Here is a 22,956-nt window from a genome sequence, read left to right as displayed (position 1 = left end):
TTCCTGTCCATAATTTCCTTTGCAGTACACTACAACACTCTTCTACGGCCTTCCTTAAAGCTAGCTTCAATGCGCAGAATGGTCTCTCATCTACGGATGTGACAGGACAGCACTTGAATTCGGGAGCGAGTGTAGGTGTTAAACAGTCTAGTTGGTCCACATTATCAGTACCAGCCAAATATTTGCTTGTAGCTAACACGATGTCGTAGCCCGGATTTCGTTTCAGGACATCACGATATTTTGTTTGCGGAGTAATTCGAGGTTTCCCCAGTTCACGCTTCACGTTCACCATAATGTCCAGCGAAACATCAAGCCGTGTTTCTAGCTTCTTGACTGATTCTAGTTGGCATGATTTGGAAGTGAGTCTTGATAAGTGAACCGTTTCATTGCCGAAAGAGTTCACGGCAGTAATGACTAGAACATTACTTGTAACACGTGTTTCAATAAAAGTCGAAAACGTGCACAATAAATCCAAAATTTGATATGTATGCACTAATCTCAACTATTTGTAAATATGCATGTATATGTATTATAAAATTTAATAATTTGTCCAATTTCACCTTCAAACGTCCTTACTTGTCAGTTTTGGAGGTCTGCATATCGGCAAACAAAATATGCATTTGCATACAAATCCGGAGCCTCCGTGGCTCAGGCGGCAGCGCGCTGGCGTCTCACCGCTGGGTTCCGTGGTTCAAATCCCAGTCACTCCTTGTGAGATTTGTGCTGGACAAAGCGGGGGCGGGACAGGTTTTTATCCGGGTACTCCTGTTTTTCCTGTTATCTTTCATCCCAGCAACACTCTCCAATATCATTTCATTTTATCTGTCAGTCATTAATCATTGCCCCAGAGGAGTGCGACAGGCTTCGGCAGCTGGCACAATTCCTATCCTCGCTGCTAGATGGGGCTTCATTCATTCCATTCCTGACCGGGTCGAATGACTGGAAACAGGCTGTGGACTCTCATTTCCATCAACGTCACGAGGTCACTTTGTGAAATATGTGGGTATAATGCATTGTGAACAAGAATCGCGTCGTCTGGGCGGCTGGTGTGGTAGTAACAAGACCGTTGGCCTGCAATAAAATAATTAACGGAGAAATCGCTAACGTTATCGCACAAACGAAGGAAACCAACAGAGGATTAAGGAATACACACCGGGGAACTACCTGACAACTGGTCAGCAGACACGGACGTTTTGGTGATGTGAACAATACTGTCGTGACGTCGCATTCTGCAATACTTGGGTCATGCGATATCAGGTGATGGTACTGATAGTCCGAGCAGTCCAGAGACGACTGAACCAAATTAAACTCTTCAGTTCTCTCTCAGAGTGCCAGAATACCGACTCAAATAGACAACGACACCTGATAATGAACAGACGTGGCTTCATAATACGATCTGCAGAGCTGTAGAACCACCAGAATGAAAGTTATAATATACTGCGATAAGCGATCCCATCCTTCATATTGTGTGTTGGTATCGAGCCCAACATTGATACCCATTCAGTCACTGGTGATCTGTGAACAACAGCACATTATAGGTGAGCCAGCACAAGGTTGCACTTGACAGTAGTAAGTCATGTTGGCACCACTACAAAAATGAAATGAAGAACGCCACCCGTCAGTCAGAATCACCAATCTAGTACTTTTAATGTCAGATAGAGTTACGCATTTTATTCATGTTAATTCGTATTTAATTCCGTATTAGGAAGTCTTACAATTTCTTTCTGTAAAGTTTCGGGAACTTCTAAGCTGATAGGACATGGAGAGAGATTGGGCGTTTCCGCGAGGTTGCAGTTGGAGTATGAATGCACTTCCCGTATGCAATACGAATTTAGATTTGTCTATTACACTTATTACAAACGACCGGGCGTCGCAGTGCAGAACGACCAACATAATACAGCACGAGCCGCCACTGTTAATGGAGCCATGGGATCATGACTCTTCATTAATGAGAAATGTGGAGTCAGTGCGCTGTAGGTGCCGTATAGCCGCAAGTTTGCTCTCGGCAGATCGTGGCTCCGTATCTGTAATCCTGAAGATGGTTTCCGTATCTCCACACCACGCAAATTGGGCAGAACCTTAATTGGAGACACGTCGCTTCCTTTCCAGTTCTGTCATGGCCCGAAACCTACTTGAGTTATGTGAAGTTAGCAAGGGAACTAAAACAGAACTACTTCAGTATTAAGTCGACAGTTGCTTGTGCCTGGCTCCTATCCTATCCTTTCCTAACCTATCCTATCCTATCCTATCCTATCCTATCCTATCCGACGTCCCAACGCGACAGCACTAAGTTTTCGAGGTCTAGGAAGTCTTTCATTTTCATACTCTTCGTAGCCCTTCTCTTCCTTTGGCCGATACCTTCATTTTTCGAAGTGTCGGACCTCCTTCAAATACCTTCTTATTAGTGCTGTAGACGATCGTTGCCCTGTTGTACTTCCTGTTAAAACAATAATCACTACCAGCACCTGTCCATAGCTCATTCTTTTATTTATGAAGACGCGGTGCTGTTTCGTAAATTTTATTTTTAAAAAATCAGTCTTCGAGCACAGTTTGTATCTGCACTGATGATTGTTGTTCTAGGGGGGGGGGGGGAGTGACGTGATAATTATGAACCTTCGAAGAGGAAAGGTCTTGGCTAAACAAAGGAAATGACCATGAAGGGCGTGAAGTGGTTGACTGGTCTTTAAGAGCGAGGAGACTCACTGGAGGTCTCGTGTTCGTGCATTGTTCGAAGTCACTCGTGATTACAGGTCTTAAAACCTAAACTTTAGCATTTAATAATTCGGTTTAGCATTTTTTAACATTACTAGCTAAAGTTTTTCGTACGGATTTATGCGCGAGTATTGAAGAGGTTAAATAAGTATTAAGTAATACATACAATCTTCTCATCGGGTACCTCGACACTCGAGAGGATGTCACGTGAAGCTGGCCGTGACTAGCTCTCGAGATAATGAAACCTACTGAATATGAATCCTCCGCCTATGGCAGCATGAAATACGATGAGGATGATAATGAAAATGGCCGAAAAAAATTAACTGAAGCCCACGTCAGTTCTGCAATATGGCTGAGCACTCTCAACAATAGAACTATAGCGTTCGGTCTTCAGCTGACCTGTTAACAAACGAGCAACGACTTACGCACGACAAGAGCAGCCTGACCCCAGCCAGAAACACAAGAAAGAAGAATTTTATCGAAAACCGTTCAAGTTACGAAGAAAATACATGCGGCATTTCTTGTAGAAAATGTAATTTGAAGGTTACATGATGCACTTCCTAGGGTCAACCGTTTATCCGTCATTTTACTCGATATAGAGCAAAAATTGCCCTTACCGAGTATCAGCTCAGTCGGTCCAGTAGTTTTTGAGCCTATCTGAAACAAACAAGCAGACTAACAAACAAAAAACACACAAACACACAAAAAACATACACATAAAAACAAACAAACAAACAAAAACACACACACAGACAAACATACACCATCTCGCCTTTATTAATAGCATGGAGTAATGTTATCAGCGCAGTTTCCGTGAGTAACGATTTGCTGTGGAAGTGATATTTTCGCAATCGAGAACTGCATGTTAAAATGTAAACAAATCAGCTGCCAGATTTTTAGATTTTTCCAATTGAAAGTGAAGAAAGTGAACTTTGAACAATGTGTAAGTATCAAGCCGGCGTCGATACAGCTGGTTAGGGATGAAACAAGCAGAAAGTACTTCGGAGGGTGGATAGAGTCCAGTATCTTCGCGTCACGCTTCAACAAAAGGGCGTCTTCATTTCAAAGCTAGAAACTTCGCACACACACTTTCTTTTCTTATTATACACGAGGACTTATTCAACAAAAAAGAAACGCTTGTAATGCCATGGATTGGAATGGACTAAGAAGAACGGTGATCAGATGTGTCGTGTTGAGTGTTGGTTTATACGCTTATGAAACATGGACTCCGAAGGAGTGAGATAAGTTTAGGATGTGGGTTTGGCGGACAATGGAAAGAATAAACTCAGTGGTTTGAGGGAAAATAAGAAGTATTAAGAAGAGTGAAAGAACACAGAAGTGTCCTCATTATTGTTTTAAGGAGAAAAGCCAACTGATGGGCCATGTGATGAGAATAGCAGCTCTCAAAGTTACGGTAGAAGGAGAAAAGAAGAAAGCACGGACAAAAATAACAATGATGGACGAAGTGAAAAGTGGAGGACAGAAGGAGAGGAGGAGATGGATATAGCGGTGGCATCGAGGACCTGCTGAAGACCGGAGAATGTCTCATAAAAATGTGATAATTTCAGTCTTATTTTGCGGAAGCACATACCGTACATATACACAGCAGAACTTAAGTACGAAGGTAACTTTCGCATTCTGTGTCACTGCCAAGTAACATAGCTCGATTAAACTTGAACCATACATGGGAAGAACTGCTACAGTGTGGTGCTGAAGAAAATATGCAATGAGACGAACAGAAATGACACTTTTATACAATTTTTTTTTGCTAGTTGTTTTACGTCGCACCGACACAGATAGGTCTTACGGCGACGATGGGACAGGAAAGGGCTAGGAGTGGGAAGGAAGCGGCCGTGGCCTTAATTAAGGTACAGCCCCAGCATTTGCCTGATGTGAAAATGGGAAACCACGGAAAACCATTTTCAGGGCTGCCTACAGTGGGGATCGAACCTACTATCTCCCGAATACTGGATACTGGCCGCACTTAAGCGACTACTTTTATACAGAGACAATAAATTACACGTAAATCACTGCGACTCATGATGGTCCGCTTGACATCACAAAAGAAGGCACGTAGTCCTTAAAGAGGTGTGTGATTACTACCGACAGCGATGCATGCTGGCCACAAGACTGGTAGGGCGATCCATTCCTCCACCAGCGCGGTCGACAACTGCTGGATGGTCGTGCTGCAATACGTCTGCCCAACATGTCCCACACGGGCAGGCGAATATCCGCTCCTCCACCTGTGCTGTTCGATGCGCTCGTGTATTGTCATCCATAAAAATGAAGCCTGAAAAGACAGACATGGGGAAAAAGTACGCTGTTACAATAACGTTGAGTGTACCCCATTCAAATATTCGGAGGTTGGTACGCCAATGCAACATTGTGCCTGCCCACACCATAACACTAGGACCACCAAAATGATCATGTCCGACAATGTTCCTTGTTGGATTACGTGTTCCCACCTCTCGCCAAATGAGGGTACGTCTAGAACCACTACTCATCATGTGAAAAGAGCACGCCACCTTGATGCTCTTGCCAGAATCTCAAAGGGTGTCGCCGATGTGCAGGTGTTAACGGAACACAACGTAATGGTCGACCATGCAGTCGCCATGCCACTGTCGAGCGTGAGGTTGGGAGTCTCTTGCACAATGTAGCTGTAGTTGACCGTGGTCGACCCCCTCCTCTCCTTATTCTCTCTTTAATCCTATATCTCTCATATCCAGGGCCACCTCAGTGGATTGAGTAGCTGATAAACCCCGCCAAGAAATCATGAAAGCCTCACTGCCTTCAAGACACACGTCTCGCTAACTCCAGGTAAAGCACTGGTCTCGGAGCAACGCAATTGCCGATATTTTATACTGTTCATTCAACTGACATTCGCAAATGATTTACGCAACAGTAAATTAGCAAAAAATCGGCGGTGTGGACCCACCTTTATTAAAGCAACAACGGGCGTGGTCAGTACCTGGACGGGTGACCAATCAGGTCTACCACATACCGCCGCCATATGCAGTCGAATTCAGAGATTGGTTCAACATCCATAAAGAATAACGTTAATATTTTTAAAAGTACTAAAATCACACAACCTACATACATAACCGCACAATAACTTTCATATCCTTCTATATTTCTCTTACCTTAAATCATATCTATTTATTACCAAATACAATATCATATTAACAGCCTTAAAATACACTCACCACTAAATTTTAAGTTAAATAAAAGACTGGGTGAGGAGCATTCTAATGCACCGGTACCGGTAATGAATTCAATGGCAGCAGTGCCTGTGGTTCGGAATGCTCTTCATGCTGTGAGCAACACCAAACTCTGGGCTACACTCGTCACACATGGTCTTTGTTCCCATTTCCCGATGATTCTTCTCCGTGTGAAGTCGTCCAAATGTCGTCTCTGGACATGTTGTAATGAATAACACCAGCACAGCCCGCGACCCACTTGGCGCTAGCTTCTATGCACACCTCTGGCAACACGTTACCGCACTTTATGTTGTGTTGCACTGTGTTTCGCACTTTGTACTCAATTTCATATTTGTTCTTCGTTTCCTACCGCTTTCCCCACACCTGTGGGGTCGCACATGTGGATTTGGCCCTGTTTTACAGCCGGGTGCCCTTCCTGACGCTAACCCTATATAGAGGAATGCAATCACTATTGCGTGTTTCTGTCGTGATGAGGAGAGTGTTGGGACGGACACGTACACTCAGTCCCCGAGCTAGAAATATTAATCAGAAGTGATTAAAATCCTCGACCCGGCTGGGAATCGAACCCGGGACCCCCTGAACGAAGGCCAGTTTGCTGACCATTCAGCCAACGAGTCGGACCCTAAACTCATACAAACCGGGCGAGTTGGCCGTGCGCGTAGAGGCGCGCGGCTGTGAGCTTGCATCCGGGAGATAGTAGGTTCGAATCCCACTATCGGCAGCCCTGAAGATGGTTTTCCGTGGTTTCCCATTTTCACACCAGGCAAATGCTGGGACTGTACCTTAATTAAGGCCACGGCCGCTTCCTTCCAACTCCTAGGCCTTCCCCATCCCATCGTCGCCATAAGACCTATCTGTGTCGGTGTGACGTAAAGCCCCTAGCAAAAAAAAAAAAAAAAAAAAAAAAAAAAAACTCATACAAACTGTACTTAACGCTTATCTCTCTCAAAAGCCGAGTGGTACATTTAATTGCCTTTTCAAGTTCAAACCTGGACGTAAGAGGTAAACTATCGTGACATTTTCCGGACGAGTTGGCCATGCGGATAGAGTCGCGGGGCTATGAGCTTGCGTTCGGAAGATGGTGGGTTCGAAGCCCAGTCCTAGCCCATTCCCAGCATTTCGCCGCCGAAAACGTTTGATGTGTTAGCGAGAAAAAATAAAACCAAAGCAAATAAAGTGACATTTCACTAACTTTGCAGGAGAACTGAGGCTATCTTTAAGGCAGTTCTGACCATGAAACTATCGCAAGAGCCATTAGGATAAGAAGTGCGGCTTCACATACGATAGTGCCACAACAGGCAGCACGTCCTGGGGATATGAGCGTTTCAGTTAAGCCCTCATAACTACACTCGGTGTGGACATTAAAAAATTTAAAAACGCCTGAGGGTATTGAACCAAGGAATAAATTACAGAAGGAATTATGTAAATACGTTAATTTGGCTACGATTGTAATAAAAAGAAAACGAGTAAAGAAACAAGCAATTTAGTCTGATTTTGTGGAACTTCATTTAGGCCAGAAAAAAGATTTTCGAAATTTGATTTTTAGTTTCATGGAGCTAACCCAGACTCCGGGCCTTTTACCTTTCGGCGCAATTGAGCAAATTACTTCATTTTACGCTTTTCGTAGTATGGGGACCCCTACTTTGTCTGCTAACTAACTAACTAACTAACTAACTAACTAACTAACTAACTAACTAACTAACTAACTAACTAACTAACTAACTAACTAACTAACTGACTGACTAACTAACTAACTAACTAACTAACCGACTAACTAACTAACCGACTAACTAACTAACCAACCAACTAACTAACTAACTAACTAACTAACTAACTGACTGACCGACTAACTAACTCACTGACTGACTGACTGACTAACTAACTGACTGACTAACGAACGAACGAACTAACTGACTGACTAACTAACTGACTGACTGACTGACTAACTAACTAACTAAGTAACTAACTGACTAACTAACTAACTAACTAACTAACTAACTAACTAACTAACTAACTAACTAACTAACTCCCCCTGAAGGGGGAGGCGGGCCTCTTAGGCGGTGACGCCGTCTCTCAGGCCGGGAGATTTGTGACGGTGAAGGAGATGCTCGGAGAAGGTGAGGGGTTGGTGGCCGTGGCCTATACTACGAACTGTCCCAGCATTCGCCTTAGTGCAGGAGAATGGGAAACCTCGGAAAGCCATTCTCAGGACAACCGACGGTACAGTCGTGAGGTATAGCCCTGTCCCGTCTCCCGAAAGCAGAGGCGTAGAGCCACGGTAGAGCTATGGCCACCGCTCCTCTGCACGGTTGGCTGGTCAGAGTGCAGAGCTGTTGGACCACTTATGGGCTCAGACCCATGCTGCATCTACCGACCCAACATTAAAACAATAGTGTACCCTTAAAAAGGCACGACCAATGCAAGTCACATACGATTGAAACCTCAAAATAGTCTTTTTTGCATGCAGGATAGTTTATCTTTGTGATCTACAAATACGTTGGAAGTTCTTCCCTGTAACGTTAGACCAGAAGCGAAAGCCTGTCAGCAACTCTATGACGTACACTAATTGCTTTTTAGCAGCAGAAGTGCTAACAATGCTAGTTGATGTGCCGAACGTAATGGATGTAGGTTCCGTTACCTCCGTTCTAACTTGCTTCTCTCTCATGCAGCGAGATTTCATGAAATATATCACTTTGCACATTACTAAACCACCAGTTTGTTCGACACTTAATGTAAACGATCTCTGGTGACACATTTGGTGTTTACCTGCCACATTAAATAAAAACCTGTCGTGGATTGCCCATCCGAGTTCCACTTTTACGCCATTAGTAGCATAAACCGAAACGTCGAAATTCGCACAAGGACATTCAATTGGCGTCAAACAAAATGCCTACACATGGTAGCAAATGTTTTTCGATTCTTCTTCTTCTTATTATTATTAATCCGTTCACCCTCCAGAGTTGGTTTTTTCCTCGGGCTCAGCGAAGGATCCCACCGCTACCACCTCAAGGGCAGTGGCCTGGAGCATGAGACTTTGGGTCGGGGATACATTTGGAAGGAGGACTAGTACCTCGCCCACGCAAAGGGGCCTTGTGGGGGCTGGGGAAGATTAGAAGGGATAAACAAGGAAGAGGGAAGGAAGCAACCGTGGCCTTTAGTTAGGTACCATCCCGGCATTTGCCTCGAGGAGAAGTGGGAAACCACGCAAAACCACTTCGAGGGTGGCTGAGGAGGTAAACGAACCCTGCTCTACTCAGTTGACCTCCCGAGGCTGAGTGGACCCCGTTCCAGCCCACGTAGCAATTTTTAAATTTCGTGGCAGAGCCGGGATTCGAACCCGGGCGTCCGGGGAGTGGCAGCTAATCCAATTAACTGCTACACCACAGAGGCGGATTATTATTATTATTATTATTATTAATTATTATGATCGGTCTAATTAATTTTTCTGGCTTGTGTACTTTGAGTGTGTGTGTGTTCCCGGTTTGGAAATGAACCCGAGACCTTCTCAACCGAATGCCAAGGAGTGGGACGATAACTTGAAATCTCTAATAATTAATATAACAAGCGGTGGTTGCCGATATCTGCTAGCATGTCGGACTGTTAACTGAAGAAATGCTCTTGTCTCATCCGACAGCAGCGGCGAGCAATTCATATCAAACTGGAAATAATCACAAACCGGAAATCATTATGTTATCTTAATATGCCTTCGTCGGGAATCGACACCAGGAAACAAGGAGCTACTAACTTCAATACCTGTAGCAATTTGATATGAATAGAATGTGGAGCAGTAGAAGTCACTGTGCAATAGTCTCTCCAAGACTTGTGGAGACAGATGTGAACTGACTTTGTAGATAAGGTAGTCGTAACTCCTCAACATTTATCCTATTAAGGGAAAAGTGGACTCGAAAGTTTAGATTGAATTTGAAGTTGCCAAGTAAAGAGAATATCATGCCCAAGCGAACATCTGTGTTCCAGCGCTGATTGAGGGTAGTGAAGCAGGCAGAATTTCGTCTTCAATTTCCAAGATCTTACTCGATGACGTCTGTTCGCGCAAGCTGCTGCTAAACGTCGAACGGCCACGCCACAGGCACTCAGACTCTCGTTGATACATACTGTACTTCCCACCATGTATTGAATTTCATCCGTAAGTGTAAATAAAACAGCTAACAAAGGCAAATACGAGGGCAAGTCAAATAAGTATAATTTTTTTTATAATTTACTACAGAAAGAGTACACACTTTTTATTGATATAATTTTTCAGCATAGCCACCCTGCTTTTCAATGCGCATGGTCCATGATATCCTCTGCAAAAAAGAATTTTGGTTGTGCAGCAAGACACGTGTGCACCGCTTCCTTCACCTGTTGATCGGAGCTGAATCGTCGGCCTCTTAGAGCATTTGTGGGGGGATCAAACTGTACGCTGGATGCTGCAGCGGGGGTATTGGAACCCATCTCGAACGGACTTTCTGAAAGTTAAGCCTGTTATGGATGATTTCACATGCAGAACCATGGCTGATGTGCATCAACAGTCACTCCTCTGTTATTCAGGATCACTTGTTGAAAATTGGCATCAGTTACGGCTGCAGATGGACGCCCAGATCTTTCCTCATCCTTCACATTCGTGCGACACCTTTTGAACTGTTCAGTCCTATGGTAAACACTTCGCTGTGGCAAAACATTGTCCCTGTATTGTGCTGAAAGTCTCCTATGAATTTACGCTCCTGGTACATCCTCAGACCCCAAATACAGATTACGGAGCAAGTAGAGAGTGGCGCGGCCATCTTTACGTCGCAACAGCGCAAGCTGTACTAGTGACGGGGCTATCGAATGAAAACTACCGAATTATTCGATAGTCGTCAACTACCGCTACAACCGATTGTTTCCGTTTGCATTCGGTTTTTCATTCGGATCGCAAACTCCAATTGTTTCCACTAGTCAATGCTGAAATCGGCCTGCACTGTCGTTATGGAGTGAAGTCAGTCATTTACTGTAAATGAGTAGATATCTGACTCAAAGTTGTATAGTGATAAGTGCACTTTATCAATAGTCATGTTATAGTTTTTATAAATACTTTCCATATACTAACCATGAACCTCTAATGATTGAACATATCCTTAAATGAATGGAATTATTATTAAATTAATATATGCACTATTACTTGGTCGTAAGAAAATATATTTTTTTCATTTAGTTTACTTTGCTGTATTCATATTATTTAATTATGTGGTGTCATTACAATAAGGTGTAAAATAATCATCGCCTGAAATTACCGGTACCTAACATTTGTTATTTTATGAAAATACGATCTTACATTCATTAACTTGTGGTTAGGGACATACAAAAATGCATTTTATTTAAAATGAAACGTAATAACCACAATTACTTTAATCGGGACGTTTTATCTTATTTTATAGACGAACGTAGGTATTTCAGTTTCCAATCACTTAACTCGAACATTGTGTAACGTTTGTTACTAGTTTCGATATTTCCGCTTATATCACTAGCAACAAAAGAAGCACGCTAAAAAATCGGTAGTTTAATACAACAATCCACATTTCGGTAGTTGCTAGCAAATGACCTACCACTTGCAAACGGAATGAAAACTATCGAATGTTTTCATTCGATAATCACGCTTCACAATCGATAGTCTACCGATAGTTTAAAATATTCGATATTCCCATCACTAAGCTGTACTGATCTGATAACGCTGTAACCTACCACAGACGTAAACAGCGGTGCCATCTAGCGGCTGGTGAGCACACAATGCCATAGAACCAACCTGAGAGCAAAATTGAGGCTAGTTATTGATTTGCCTACGTATTATCAAGCTAATATTGTTGGTTGGATCATCAATGCATAGACTGGCTTGATGCAGCTGTCCATGTCACCCTATGCTGTGCAACTTTTTTCATTTCTGCGTAACTACTATATCCTAGATCTACCCTAATCTGTTTGCCGTATTCATGTATTGGTCTACCCCTACAGCTCTTACCTCCTACACTTCCCTCACAAATTAACTGAACAAGTCCTGGGCGTCTTAAGCTTTGTCCTTTCATTCTACCTCTTCTTCTCATGAAATTTCGGTAAATCGTTCACCTCTCACCAATTCGATTCACTATCTCTTCATTCGTGATTCCATCTACCCATCTCACCTGCAACATTCTTCTGTAACACCACATTTCAAGAGCTTCTACTCTTTCATACAATGTCATGCTCCAGACGAAAGTCTTTTCTTAAGAAAGACCTTCCTTGCTTGTGCTGTAATTTTATTTATGACGATATTGTTTTGTATTTTTATATTGGTACGAGGAAGATGTTTTGAACGATTTCTTTTTTAAAGTTAACCTTGTTGGCTTTTGAGTTCGTGCCACCTTGCTGCATGTATTTGCCGTTGTCGTTAAATTTCTTACTGTTTTTTAGAGTTGACGGTTCTTACGTTTTCTCTACTTATTTAGTGTATTTAATAGAGTAAAATTAAGAGAAGATTTAAACTTCTGTCTTAAGTTTTCAAACTAATTTGCTACGTTGTCTCAAATGTAGAAGGTAATGGGTTTTAAGATGCAGTATAGGAAGTAAAGGACAGTGAGGGTTTGACCAGTGATGAGGTTTGCGCCTTCCACTGGTCGTGCATCAATCCATGTTAGAAGTACAACAGTGGGGTCTGCAGTTTATATCCTCCTCACGTCTGCCACCATTAGTTACTGCACTGCCCAAGTAACAATAATCATCTACTTCCCTTAAGACTTCATCTAATATTTCCTGCATCACCTGACTTCTTTCAACTGCACTCTATTACCTTTCTTTAGATTTATTTAAAAATGGTACTCCATCTCCAGGAGTATGTCAATAAATAAATAAATAAATAAATAAATAAATAAATAAATAAATAAATAAATAAATAAATAAATAAATAAATAAATAAATAAATAAATAAATAAATAAATAAATAAATAAATAAGTGTGTGTTTACTTCAATAACATCCTTCAATAACAACTCAACATCCTAATCTTTCATTAACCTTTATAACTATCCAACTCTAATCTTTAAATTGATACTGTATACGTCTCTTTTGTTTATATCCTTTGTTCTCAACATTAAGGGGAAAGGAGAACTGAATATAGTGAGGTAATATATTTTAGAATTCTCTCATAGGCTACAAGTTAACACTGCAGTCTCTTTACCGTGTCCGCTGCTCCTGCACAGAATGTGCTGACCTCGCCCCTTTGCCCGTTTTTCCTTAAGTCTTGGTCTCCCTCTACTTCTCTTACCCTCCATCATCCACTCCACCGTTCTCTCTATCTATCTACAACTTGCTTTACGTCGCACCGACTCACATAGGTGGTGGTGGTCGTGGCCTTACAGCCCTAGCATTTGCCTGCTGTGAACAGTGGGGTTGGAACCCACTTCCTCGGGCCCACTATTCTCCTAGGCATCCTATCCTCCATTCCCCTCACATCAGCTCTCCGCCGAAGCCGCTTTACACGCACACTTTCATCCATCGAGTTCATTCTAGCTCAGCTCGTGTACCAGGATCTGTTTTCGTGCCTGGCTTTTATGAATAAGATACATTGAAGCAACCCAAATTACCCTCCCGTACAGTAAAGTCGGGCTGCGCGGTTTGGGTTACGTAGCTGTCATCTTGCATTCGGGAGATGGTGGGTTCGAGCCTTGAAGGGGTTTTTCCGCAGTTTCCTATTTTGACACCACGCAGCAGACGCTCCGTTCCCTTTCCTGTCCCATCGTCGCCATAAGACCTATCTCCGTCGGCGCGACGTAAAGCAAATTGGGTAAAAAGGTAAAGTTCGTCTCAAAACAGAGAGCTGCTGCCTTTTTTTTTTGTATCACACAATCCACGTAACACAGTTTTTATTTCCGATCAATATTCAATTCAACGTTATTGATTTTACGGTTTTCGAAGACTGCGAGGTGCCGGAAGTTTTTCCCACAGGAGTTCTTCAACGTGCCAGTAAGTCTACGGACACGAGGCTGACGTGTTTGAGCACCGCACTGAGCCGGGAACGAACGTGCGCTCTACCGTCTGAACTACTCAGTCCCGGTTTTTTTTTTTTTTTTACCTTTCTGACAATCAGTCCTTGTAGGTATCCTCCAAACTCAAACTCACATTATTTTAGTCTTGAAAATGCTAATTTTCCTTGATTCTTATTCCTAGCCCTTTACCAGAATTCTAAAGTTCTTGTGATTAACTGAGGCTGCGATAATTGAGAGTTGGGTGTTAACTACGGGCAAGGTGTTCCCAACTCAGTGACTATTTGTCAGTTTTAGTTCGTTTACTTTCTTTTGTATATTATTGATTTGTTAACTTTTATTAACTCTGTTAATTAACTGTGTCCAGTCAGTTTCTGTGTGATCATAGCACTTCCAACAGTTATACAGTGAGCCAGGTTTCTCTCCGGACATCGTAATGTGCTGACAATTTTCCACATGATTTGTTTTGTTAATATTTAATTATCTACCTCCAGCACAATGTTCAGTTAGCTGCAGATATTATATGTGAATAGGGCAGCGCCAGTTCGGCTGGGGATTAGCGAGCTTTGTTCTCACTTCGCGCAAACAAACGCTCCGTTATCTTAGCACCTCTCAAGTTGCCGCTGTGCACTGCCGATAACTAGCCGTTGTGTTAATGTTTGAATCTGCAAATGATACGTATTTAACCTACGACAGTTAAGGGTAGTTTACACGATGACACTAGGTTTCGCAAGTAATTGTATGGATGGTTGTTAACATGGAGATACTATATAGTGCATTTTACTTCAGTATTATCTGATTGCTAGCTGACGGAACAATCATATAGAAAGTGCAAAGTTATTTAACTTCCCAGCTACTTTCCGCCAGTAGGGTAAATGTACCGTTAATCGGCACTGACCGAGTGATCGGCACTTTTGCGATTAAATGCCTATATCAAGGCTTTAACTGAATAGGTTTGCCATCTGCTGGGATTTTCACAAACCTTAGGTACACACGATTCATCCAAACTCCACTAGAGGCGCTTGTGTCGAAGGTGTTCTGCCACGCTGTCAGTTGAAGTGAACTCGTGTGATGTCACTGCCGTTGCCTAGCGTGCGTGTTAAGGAGTAGGACTTCAGTATTCGTAACATCGGCGTGATTTGCAATGTAAGTACTGTTGAACTTTTAATTATTCTGTTGCAAAACTACGTGTTGCATGAGTCAGAATACACAGAACATGATTTTAATCATTTATATTATATTTTCGGTCAGTGCCGAATACTAGTTCAAAGAAAATCATAGCCGTACCAGTTATCGACAGGTGTGCCGATAACTAGTGCAACTGAGGCTTCCAGGAAGTATACCTTTTCTTAATATATAACTCCCGCTTCATAACCTTCCGTTGGAAATATCAAAAAGAAATACTTTGAGTACATTTGAACTAGTAATCGGCATATACATTCTTCACTCAGTTTCTTTTTAAAGTCTGATAAAATAAATGCCGAACATTAGGTCATGTATGTGCCGATCACTCGACAGTGAATTCACATTTACCTTTCAGATGGCTCCGAAACTGCTTTATTCAGAAGAAAGCATGAGGAAGGCTTTGGAAGCCGTGGCTGGAGGTATGCCTGTCCTTAGAGCAGCGAAACAGTACGGAGTGCCAAGGTCAACACTTCAGGACAAAGTAAACGGAAGAACTCCTTCTTATAGAAAAATGGGACCTTCATCTGTTCTTAGTCAAGATGAAGAGGCAAAACTGGGTAACTGGATAATTACTTTGAGTAAAAAGGGGTTTCCTGTGACGAAGCATCAACTTTGCGATTCTGTAGCTATGGTAGTGAAAACATTACAGAAAGAAACCCCTTTTAGTGAAGGTAAACCAGGTAGGCACTGGTACGAAGCATTTCTTAAGAGGCATCCCGAAGTTACTGAAAGGGTTTCTGAAAATCTGACAACAAACAGAGGATTTGTAAGTGAACAGAGTTTAAGAGATTGGTTTAAGGAAGTGCTTGACTATTTGACAGAACATGGTAATGCAGACATTTTAAAAGAACCTTCTAGAATTTTTAACTGTGATGAAACTTGTTTCTTTTTATCACCCAAAGATAACAAGGTTTTGGCGCAGAAAGGCTCAAGAAATGTCTATAATGTTATTGCTAGTGGGGAGAAAGACAATGTAACTAGTTTATTAATGGTGAATGCCTCAGGTTCAATAGCCCCTCCAATGGTTGTGTTCAAATTCAAGAGAGTTCCCAAGCTTGTTTCTGATGCAGTCCCACAATCATGGGGGATTGGCCGTTCGGACAATGGTTGGATGACAGCGGAAACTTTCTTTGAATACATTACGAACGTGTTTTATCCATGGGTAATAGAGCAGGGTATTAAACTACCAATATTATTATTCATGGATGGACATACATCACATCTAACCTTACCCCTCTCAGAGTTTTGTGAAAAAAGTGGTATAATTCTTGTTTGTTTGTACCCAAACACTACGCACATCTTGCAACCCCTTGATGTCGCCGTGTTCCGTCCAATGAAGCTTTTCTGGAAGAAAGCTGTGCATGACTGGAGAAATGAAAACGATCACGAAAAGTTAACTGTGAGTAAATTTGCTCCATTACTGGACAATGTACTGAAGAATATTACTTCTCAAACTATTGTGAATGGTTTTCGTAAATGCGGTTTGTTTCCATTTTCTCCCGAAGCTGTGGACTACAACAAGATATTGAAGAAAAGGGAGGATGATAGGCCTACTGTTCCAAATGTAGATGATGTAAAACCTCACTTGAGATTCTTCGAGAAACGTATAGACTCTGAAATAGGGCTACTTGATTCGTTTAAAGCAACAACTGGACGCTGGGTTGGTTCGACCAAGGACGAAAATCTCTTTTACTTTTGGAGGGGACTGAAGGAAGAAGCTGGTGAAATGCAAGCACTGGAAAACACAGCTGACGAAGTGCCAATTGTGCCTGCAGATTTTCCTTTTTCACAGCTGAAGGTAAACGAAACAGTTGAGATGTATTTAGAAAATCACGATTTCAGTGAATTTGAAGGACTCCTAACTAACACTCCAAATGAGACTTCCCATTCAAGTGAGTGTGTGAATACTTCATACTCTGGAGGGACTACTGAGGAATTATCTGGGCACATACCCAATTTAGATAGGGAACCGTTTGAAAAATCGGATAACTTCAGCAGAGATTTACCACTTCGAATGCCAAAGAAGTGCTTGCTTCCAGAGTTTAACTCTGTTAATGGATGCATCGATCCCTCTGTAACAAATCGTGGAGAATCCAAGTGTCAGGCATCCACGTCAGAAAGTAGATTTATCCCTCTTTCTCGTATTCTTAACCATAGTAATGGGACAGTAGCAGAATCTTCAACCAGAGCAATTCAAGTTTCTGGAGATACATTGAATCATAATTCTCAAGCGGTCAATATGACAGACGATAGGCCTACATGTTCAAATCAGGAGACAGCGTCGGAACAAACACCCGATAAGTGCAATACCATGAATTTCAATGAGTTAGGTTCTAAACACCTGTCGACTCCACCTTCCACGTCTCAGGTAGTTATATCTCCTTTTAAAAGCATACTTTTCTGGCCAAGAGATCAGCCAGTTCTGAAGAAGAGAAAGAAGGAGAAGATACCAGCAGTAGCAACATCTGCACAATGGATGAGATACTATCAAAAGAAGGAAGAGGAAAAAATTAAAAAACAAACTGAACTAGAGGAACGTAGAAAGAAAAGGGAGCAATCAAAATCAAAAAAGGAAGAACAAGAAGTGGAAAAGAAAACTTTGCCTAAAAAAGCAACTCGTAATAAAAAGATTCAGGAAGCAAACGATCAAGAAGCTGTACATGAAAATAACGAAGTTAAGAAGAGAAGGATTAGGGAAACACCTTCGGAAGTTGCAGAGGATTCATGGTACTGCGAAATATGTGAAGAAGACAAAAAATTGCCTATGATACAGTGCATGCAGTGCAAAACATGGTTTCATGAAGAGTGCTGCAGTATCAATAAGAAAAGGGCTTCCATGACTTTCACATGCCACAGTTGTGTAAATGAATAAACCTTTCAGTGTCAGTGTTTCATATGAAAGAAACGTACGCCTGATTATAATATTATGTCAATTAAAGCTAAACGTTGTTTTGATAGGCTTACTGTACTTAAGACCACAAATCTGTGGTGTAATGAAATGTATCCTTGTGCGTGTTACTTAATGGTGATTCAATAGTGAACATACTGTTTCAATTTTTAGGGTGAAATTTTGTAATATTAAGGTAGAAATAAAATCTGTCTTGACTTAACCACATTTTAGTTGCCACTGCCGATTAATGGTACATTTGAGTGCCGATAACCGGGTCTCAGCTTTTCTTGCGCTGCCGATCATTGGTACAAGGGGTGCATCTAGTAAAATAAATTATTTTGAAATGAACGGGTTGTCCGTGCAAGCACTTGAATATATCCTTTCGAATACAAAGGTATTTATGTGCCATATCAATGTAAGTTGCAACCAGTATTGTAGAAATTAAAGACTTTACACATGATGATGTAACGCGGTTCCTCTTAAGGTGCCGATTAATGGTACACTTACCCTATTCAGCCATGCAGCAGTAATCTCATCTGTTGGAGGTGTGTGGCGGCACAACAATGGTCAATATAATGTTATTGTTGATCACTTTTATGAGCTTCTGATATTGTACGTCTTCAATCTAGCTTTCTTCCGACTCTGTGATATTGAAGCATCTAATGTCAAGTCCGGCTCCATGGTTAAATGCTTAGTGTGCTGGCTTTTGGCACAGGCGTCCCGGGTTCGATTCCCGGCAGGGTCGGGAGTTATAACCTTAATTGGTTAATTTCGCTGGCACGGGGACTGGGTGTGTGTGTCGTCTTCATCACCATTTCATCCTCATTACGACGCGCAGGTCGCCTACGGGAGTCAAACACGCCGAACATGTCCTCGGACACTCCCGGCACTAAAAGCCATTTCATTACATCTAATGTAAAGACAAGACTCCCTCTTGTCTTAGTCTTCGATCATTCCTTTTACGATGTTTTCTCATTTTTATAATCATCTTCACAATTTTGCTTGTCGATACGGACCGATGGCCACACCTTAACACTGCTTGGCGCTGACATGGCCTAAGTCTACTATCATAGTCGGTACGGTATGTAAAACTTCTCGATGGGACCATTAACATAGGTATTAAAAACATTTTAGGCACGTTCCCCTAAATACCATTTCATCCAACGTGAATTTATAACCTAGACTGTAGCACGTTATTCCCAAACTTTACGTACCGATTTTATCATAGCTGGTTCCTTCGTTCGCAATCTCTTTACCCTCCAGGGTCGGTTTTTCCCTCGGACTCAGCGAGGGATCCCACCTCTACCGCCTCAAGAGATTCAGACTTTGGGTCGGGGGATACGACTGGGGAGAATGACCAGTAACTCGCCCAGGCGGCCTCACCTGCTATGCTGAACAGGGGCCTAGTGGAGGGATGGGAAGATTGGATGGGACAGGCAAGGAAGAGGGAAGGAAGCGGCCGTGGCCTTAAGTTAGGTACCATCCCGGCATTTGCCTGGAGGAGAAGTGGGAAACCACGGAAAACCACTTCCAGGATGGCTGAGGTGGGAATCGAACCCACCTCTACTCAGTTGACCTTCCGAGGCTGAGTGGACCCCGTTCCAGCCCTCGTACCACTTTTCAAATTTCGTGGCAGAGCCGGGAATCGAACCCGGACCTCCGGGGGTGGCAGCTAATCACGCTAACCACTACACCACAGAGGCGGACATCATAGCTGGTACGATAAAAATAAATAAGACATAAATAATCAGAAATCTAATTCTACATAACTCTAGGTAGGTATGTAGTATTTATCGATAGGAGCATTAATAACGTAAATATTTAAGAATTATACGAAGCCTTCGGCTAAAATACCATTTCGCTCAGCGTGAATAAAATTATGTATATTGAAGTGCATCATTTGCCGACTTTTAGTTCTCCTGAGCCATTTTCTCGTGTTGCCCGTTCACGTTCTTGCAATAGCTGCAGTCGTGACTCTAAATGTAAGAAAATAATAGAGAGTTGTGAAATAGTAGATCACATTCAGGATATCCTGCAAACTTTCTGAAAAGTATAATTGTGGAAGGTTGAATATAACAATTAGATATTTAACCATATATGTTAATGTGATATTTTCTAAATGTTGATGTTTTTTGAAGTACTGGATATTTAAGAATGTATCTCATCGAGCACTGGTCCTGCTGAACTAGAACTCAGAAAGTTACAGTCATCCTTCTGTTTCTGCTTCCATACGATTTATAGCAATTACTAGAATGAAACGTTTACAAGTAAAAATTACTTAAGGTGTATTCGTTACAAGTAATTCGATTAGTTTTGTCAATTTCCTTCCAACTCTGATTATTTGTGAGGCAGGCGGTACACTTTAGATATTGACAGGATATTATCTGTCTCTCTGAAATCCGACGTTGTGCCGTCTGTTTGCATCGTGACTCAATCAACTTCAGTCTTCACGTGACATATTGACAAGTGAGAAATACGCGTGTTGGTGGTTAGTTCGTCCTTCTCTTCTTGAAATATTCCTGAGAATGAATCGTATACAGCAAATACACGTTCAAAAACTCCTTGGTTTGCATGCAGAAAAAAAGCGGTTGTAATTTTAGCCTGACATTGTCATAAGGTTCATAAGCTTCATAACAAAGTGTACAACTATTTTCACAATATCAGATGAAATAAAAACTTGGTCTACAGATCAACAATAAGTTACTTTAAGAATTATTAAAGTTTGGCAACGATCAGATCAATACTGTTAAAGTTATGAATTTTCAAAATGGGCGCTCTGTTGGAAATGGAAAAAAATACGGGCACATTTTTGTTCAACCTGCGTTAAAATTTTGACCAGGTACGATAAACATTTTTGCTAGACATAATTAAACGTAGAATACAATCAGTAGCGGCGCTAAGAAGCTCGCCCCCCCCCCCGGCAATAAATGAAAATGGGTCGCTCGTTTCCCGATAAGTAAAGTTGCAAGTTTATTTCGTAGTACAAGGTTGTATATTATTACAATGAACAGCAACGATAATAATAATAATAATAATAATAATAATAATAATAATAATAATAATAATAATAATAATAATAACAATAAAATAGCAGCCAAAACAGGACTCCAAATTTCTTATGAAAAAATAAAGTGTACGGAAGGGACTAGATCAGGTTTCAACAAGCAACCATTAATCACCAAATATGGAAATATCGCTCAAGTAGACAACTGTAAGTATCTAGGTGAAATGATTGAACCAACAGGGTTAAATCAGCAAACTAAGAAATAAAGAATTTTAAAACTTCAAAGAGCATACAAAATTACGTGGAACAGATACAATAAAAGAACTATATCAAACAAGACAAAATTACGACATAACGGAGTAATTAAAACAGAAGCACTTTGTGCGTCTAAAACTATTATAATTGGTGGCACATCTTGAATAATGATGATCGAAAAACCAGAAAGAAAATTCCTCAGGAAAAATTTTACGACCAAAGTGCGAAATGGAATTTGGATGAGAAAGAAATCGCAAGTTACAGAAAACACAACGACGATTACAATCTTACGGTCACTTATATAGAATGGATAATCACAGTCTCACAAAGAACAATTTAAGTAATCTTAGCGTTATCAACGGAAAATCACAAGAATTGGCTAAAAGAAATCAGTGAAGAACAAAATGAAATCGGCGTCAATGAAGAAAGTTCAGTCTTAATTCACAAACACAAATTTTCTGTAAAGCCCACCCGAGTAAATACAGGAGGGAATAAACAACGTAAAAAAGGAATACAGAGAAGATGAAGAGATGCTAATAAGTGCTAATAAGTTCAACGCGCTCCTTAATTGTGCATAACGAATCATTAATAATAATAATAATAATAATAATAATAATAATAATAATAATAATAATAATAATAATAATAATAATAATAATAATAAAGTTTCACAATTTTGTTTTGAAATCCGAAGGAATTAATGTAACACGCTTATATGGTACGAACACACACACACACACACACACACACACACACACACACACACACACACACACACACACACACACACACACACACACACACACACACACACACACACACACACACACACACACACACACGCACGCACGCACGCACGCACGCACGCACGCACGCACGCACGCACACACACACACACACACACACACACACACACACACACACACACAAAAGAAATGCATAACCCAATTGCTCGAACTAAAACACGCTGACTTCACAATATTAAGAAATAATCTCCTTCCTAGGACCAAATAATTTACAACTAAAGCGTCCATCGTAAGCCTACTTGGCTACACTGACTGCCGAGAGTTATAAACAGGCTCGAAACTTCAATATTTAGGGTTTAGACAAGGAGAATGTCTTTGTTATCGCATCTTCGCTGATTACTGGGTTCTCAAAACTCGCTAATTACTTCGAAAGCGTTGTTGATTGTTGTGTCAGCAAGGGATGGTTATTATTGGAACAGGTTGGGAAACCCACATTCTTTCAGAAAGAACCTCTGCACTGCGGCTGCCGAACTTTGGAATAACCCTCTGTAAGACTGTGTTGTGTGCTGTAGCTTTAACAACATGTAAAATCACAATTAAGAAACAGTCATGGGCCCCTCACATGCCCTGGGCCCTCCCAGCTCGCGGGGTCCTTATCCCCACCACTGAATAAAATAAGATAAGTTTTCGTGTAGCTTATTTGTATCTGCAACAAAGGTTAAACGTTTTTATTAACGTATAAACTCGGGCATCCATACTTTTTCCACGATGTAAATACGAGCTGGTAGTCCAACAAATAGGAGAATGAAGTTTCATAACGTGCCTTTTCGTGTGCTTTGTGACAGAGGTTCTGAAACATTTTACTCACTAGTAAATTTTCTTGAATGACAGGTGGAGAATAATTAAGGCAGCTTTTGTTCTCTGAAATTGCATTTTAATGAATAAGACAAGATCATGAA

Source organism: Anabrus simplex, chromosome 5, assembly GCF_040414725.1.
Source record: "Anabrus simplex isolate iqAnaSimp1 chromosome 5, ASM4041472v1, whole genome shotgun sequence".
NCBI classification, from domain to species: Eukaryota; Metazoa; Arthropoda; class Insecta; order Orthoptera; family Tettigoniidae; genus Anabrus; species Anabrus simplex.
Note: the sequence above shows the minus strand (reverse complement) of the source record.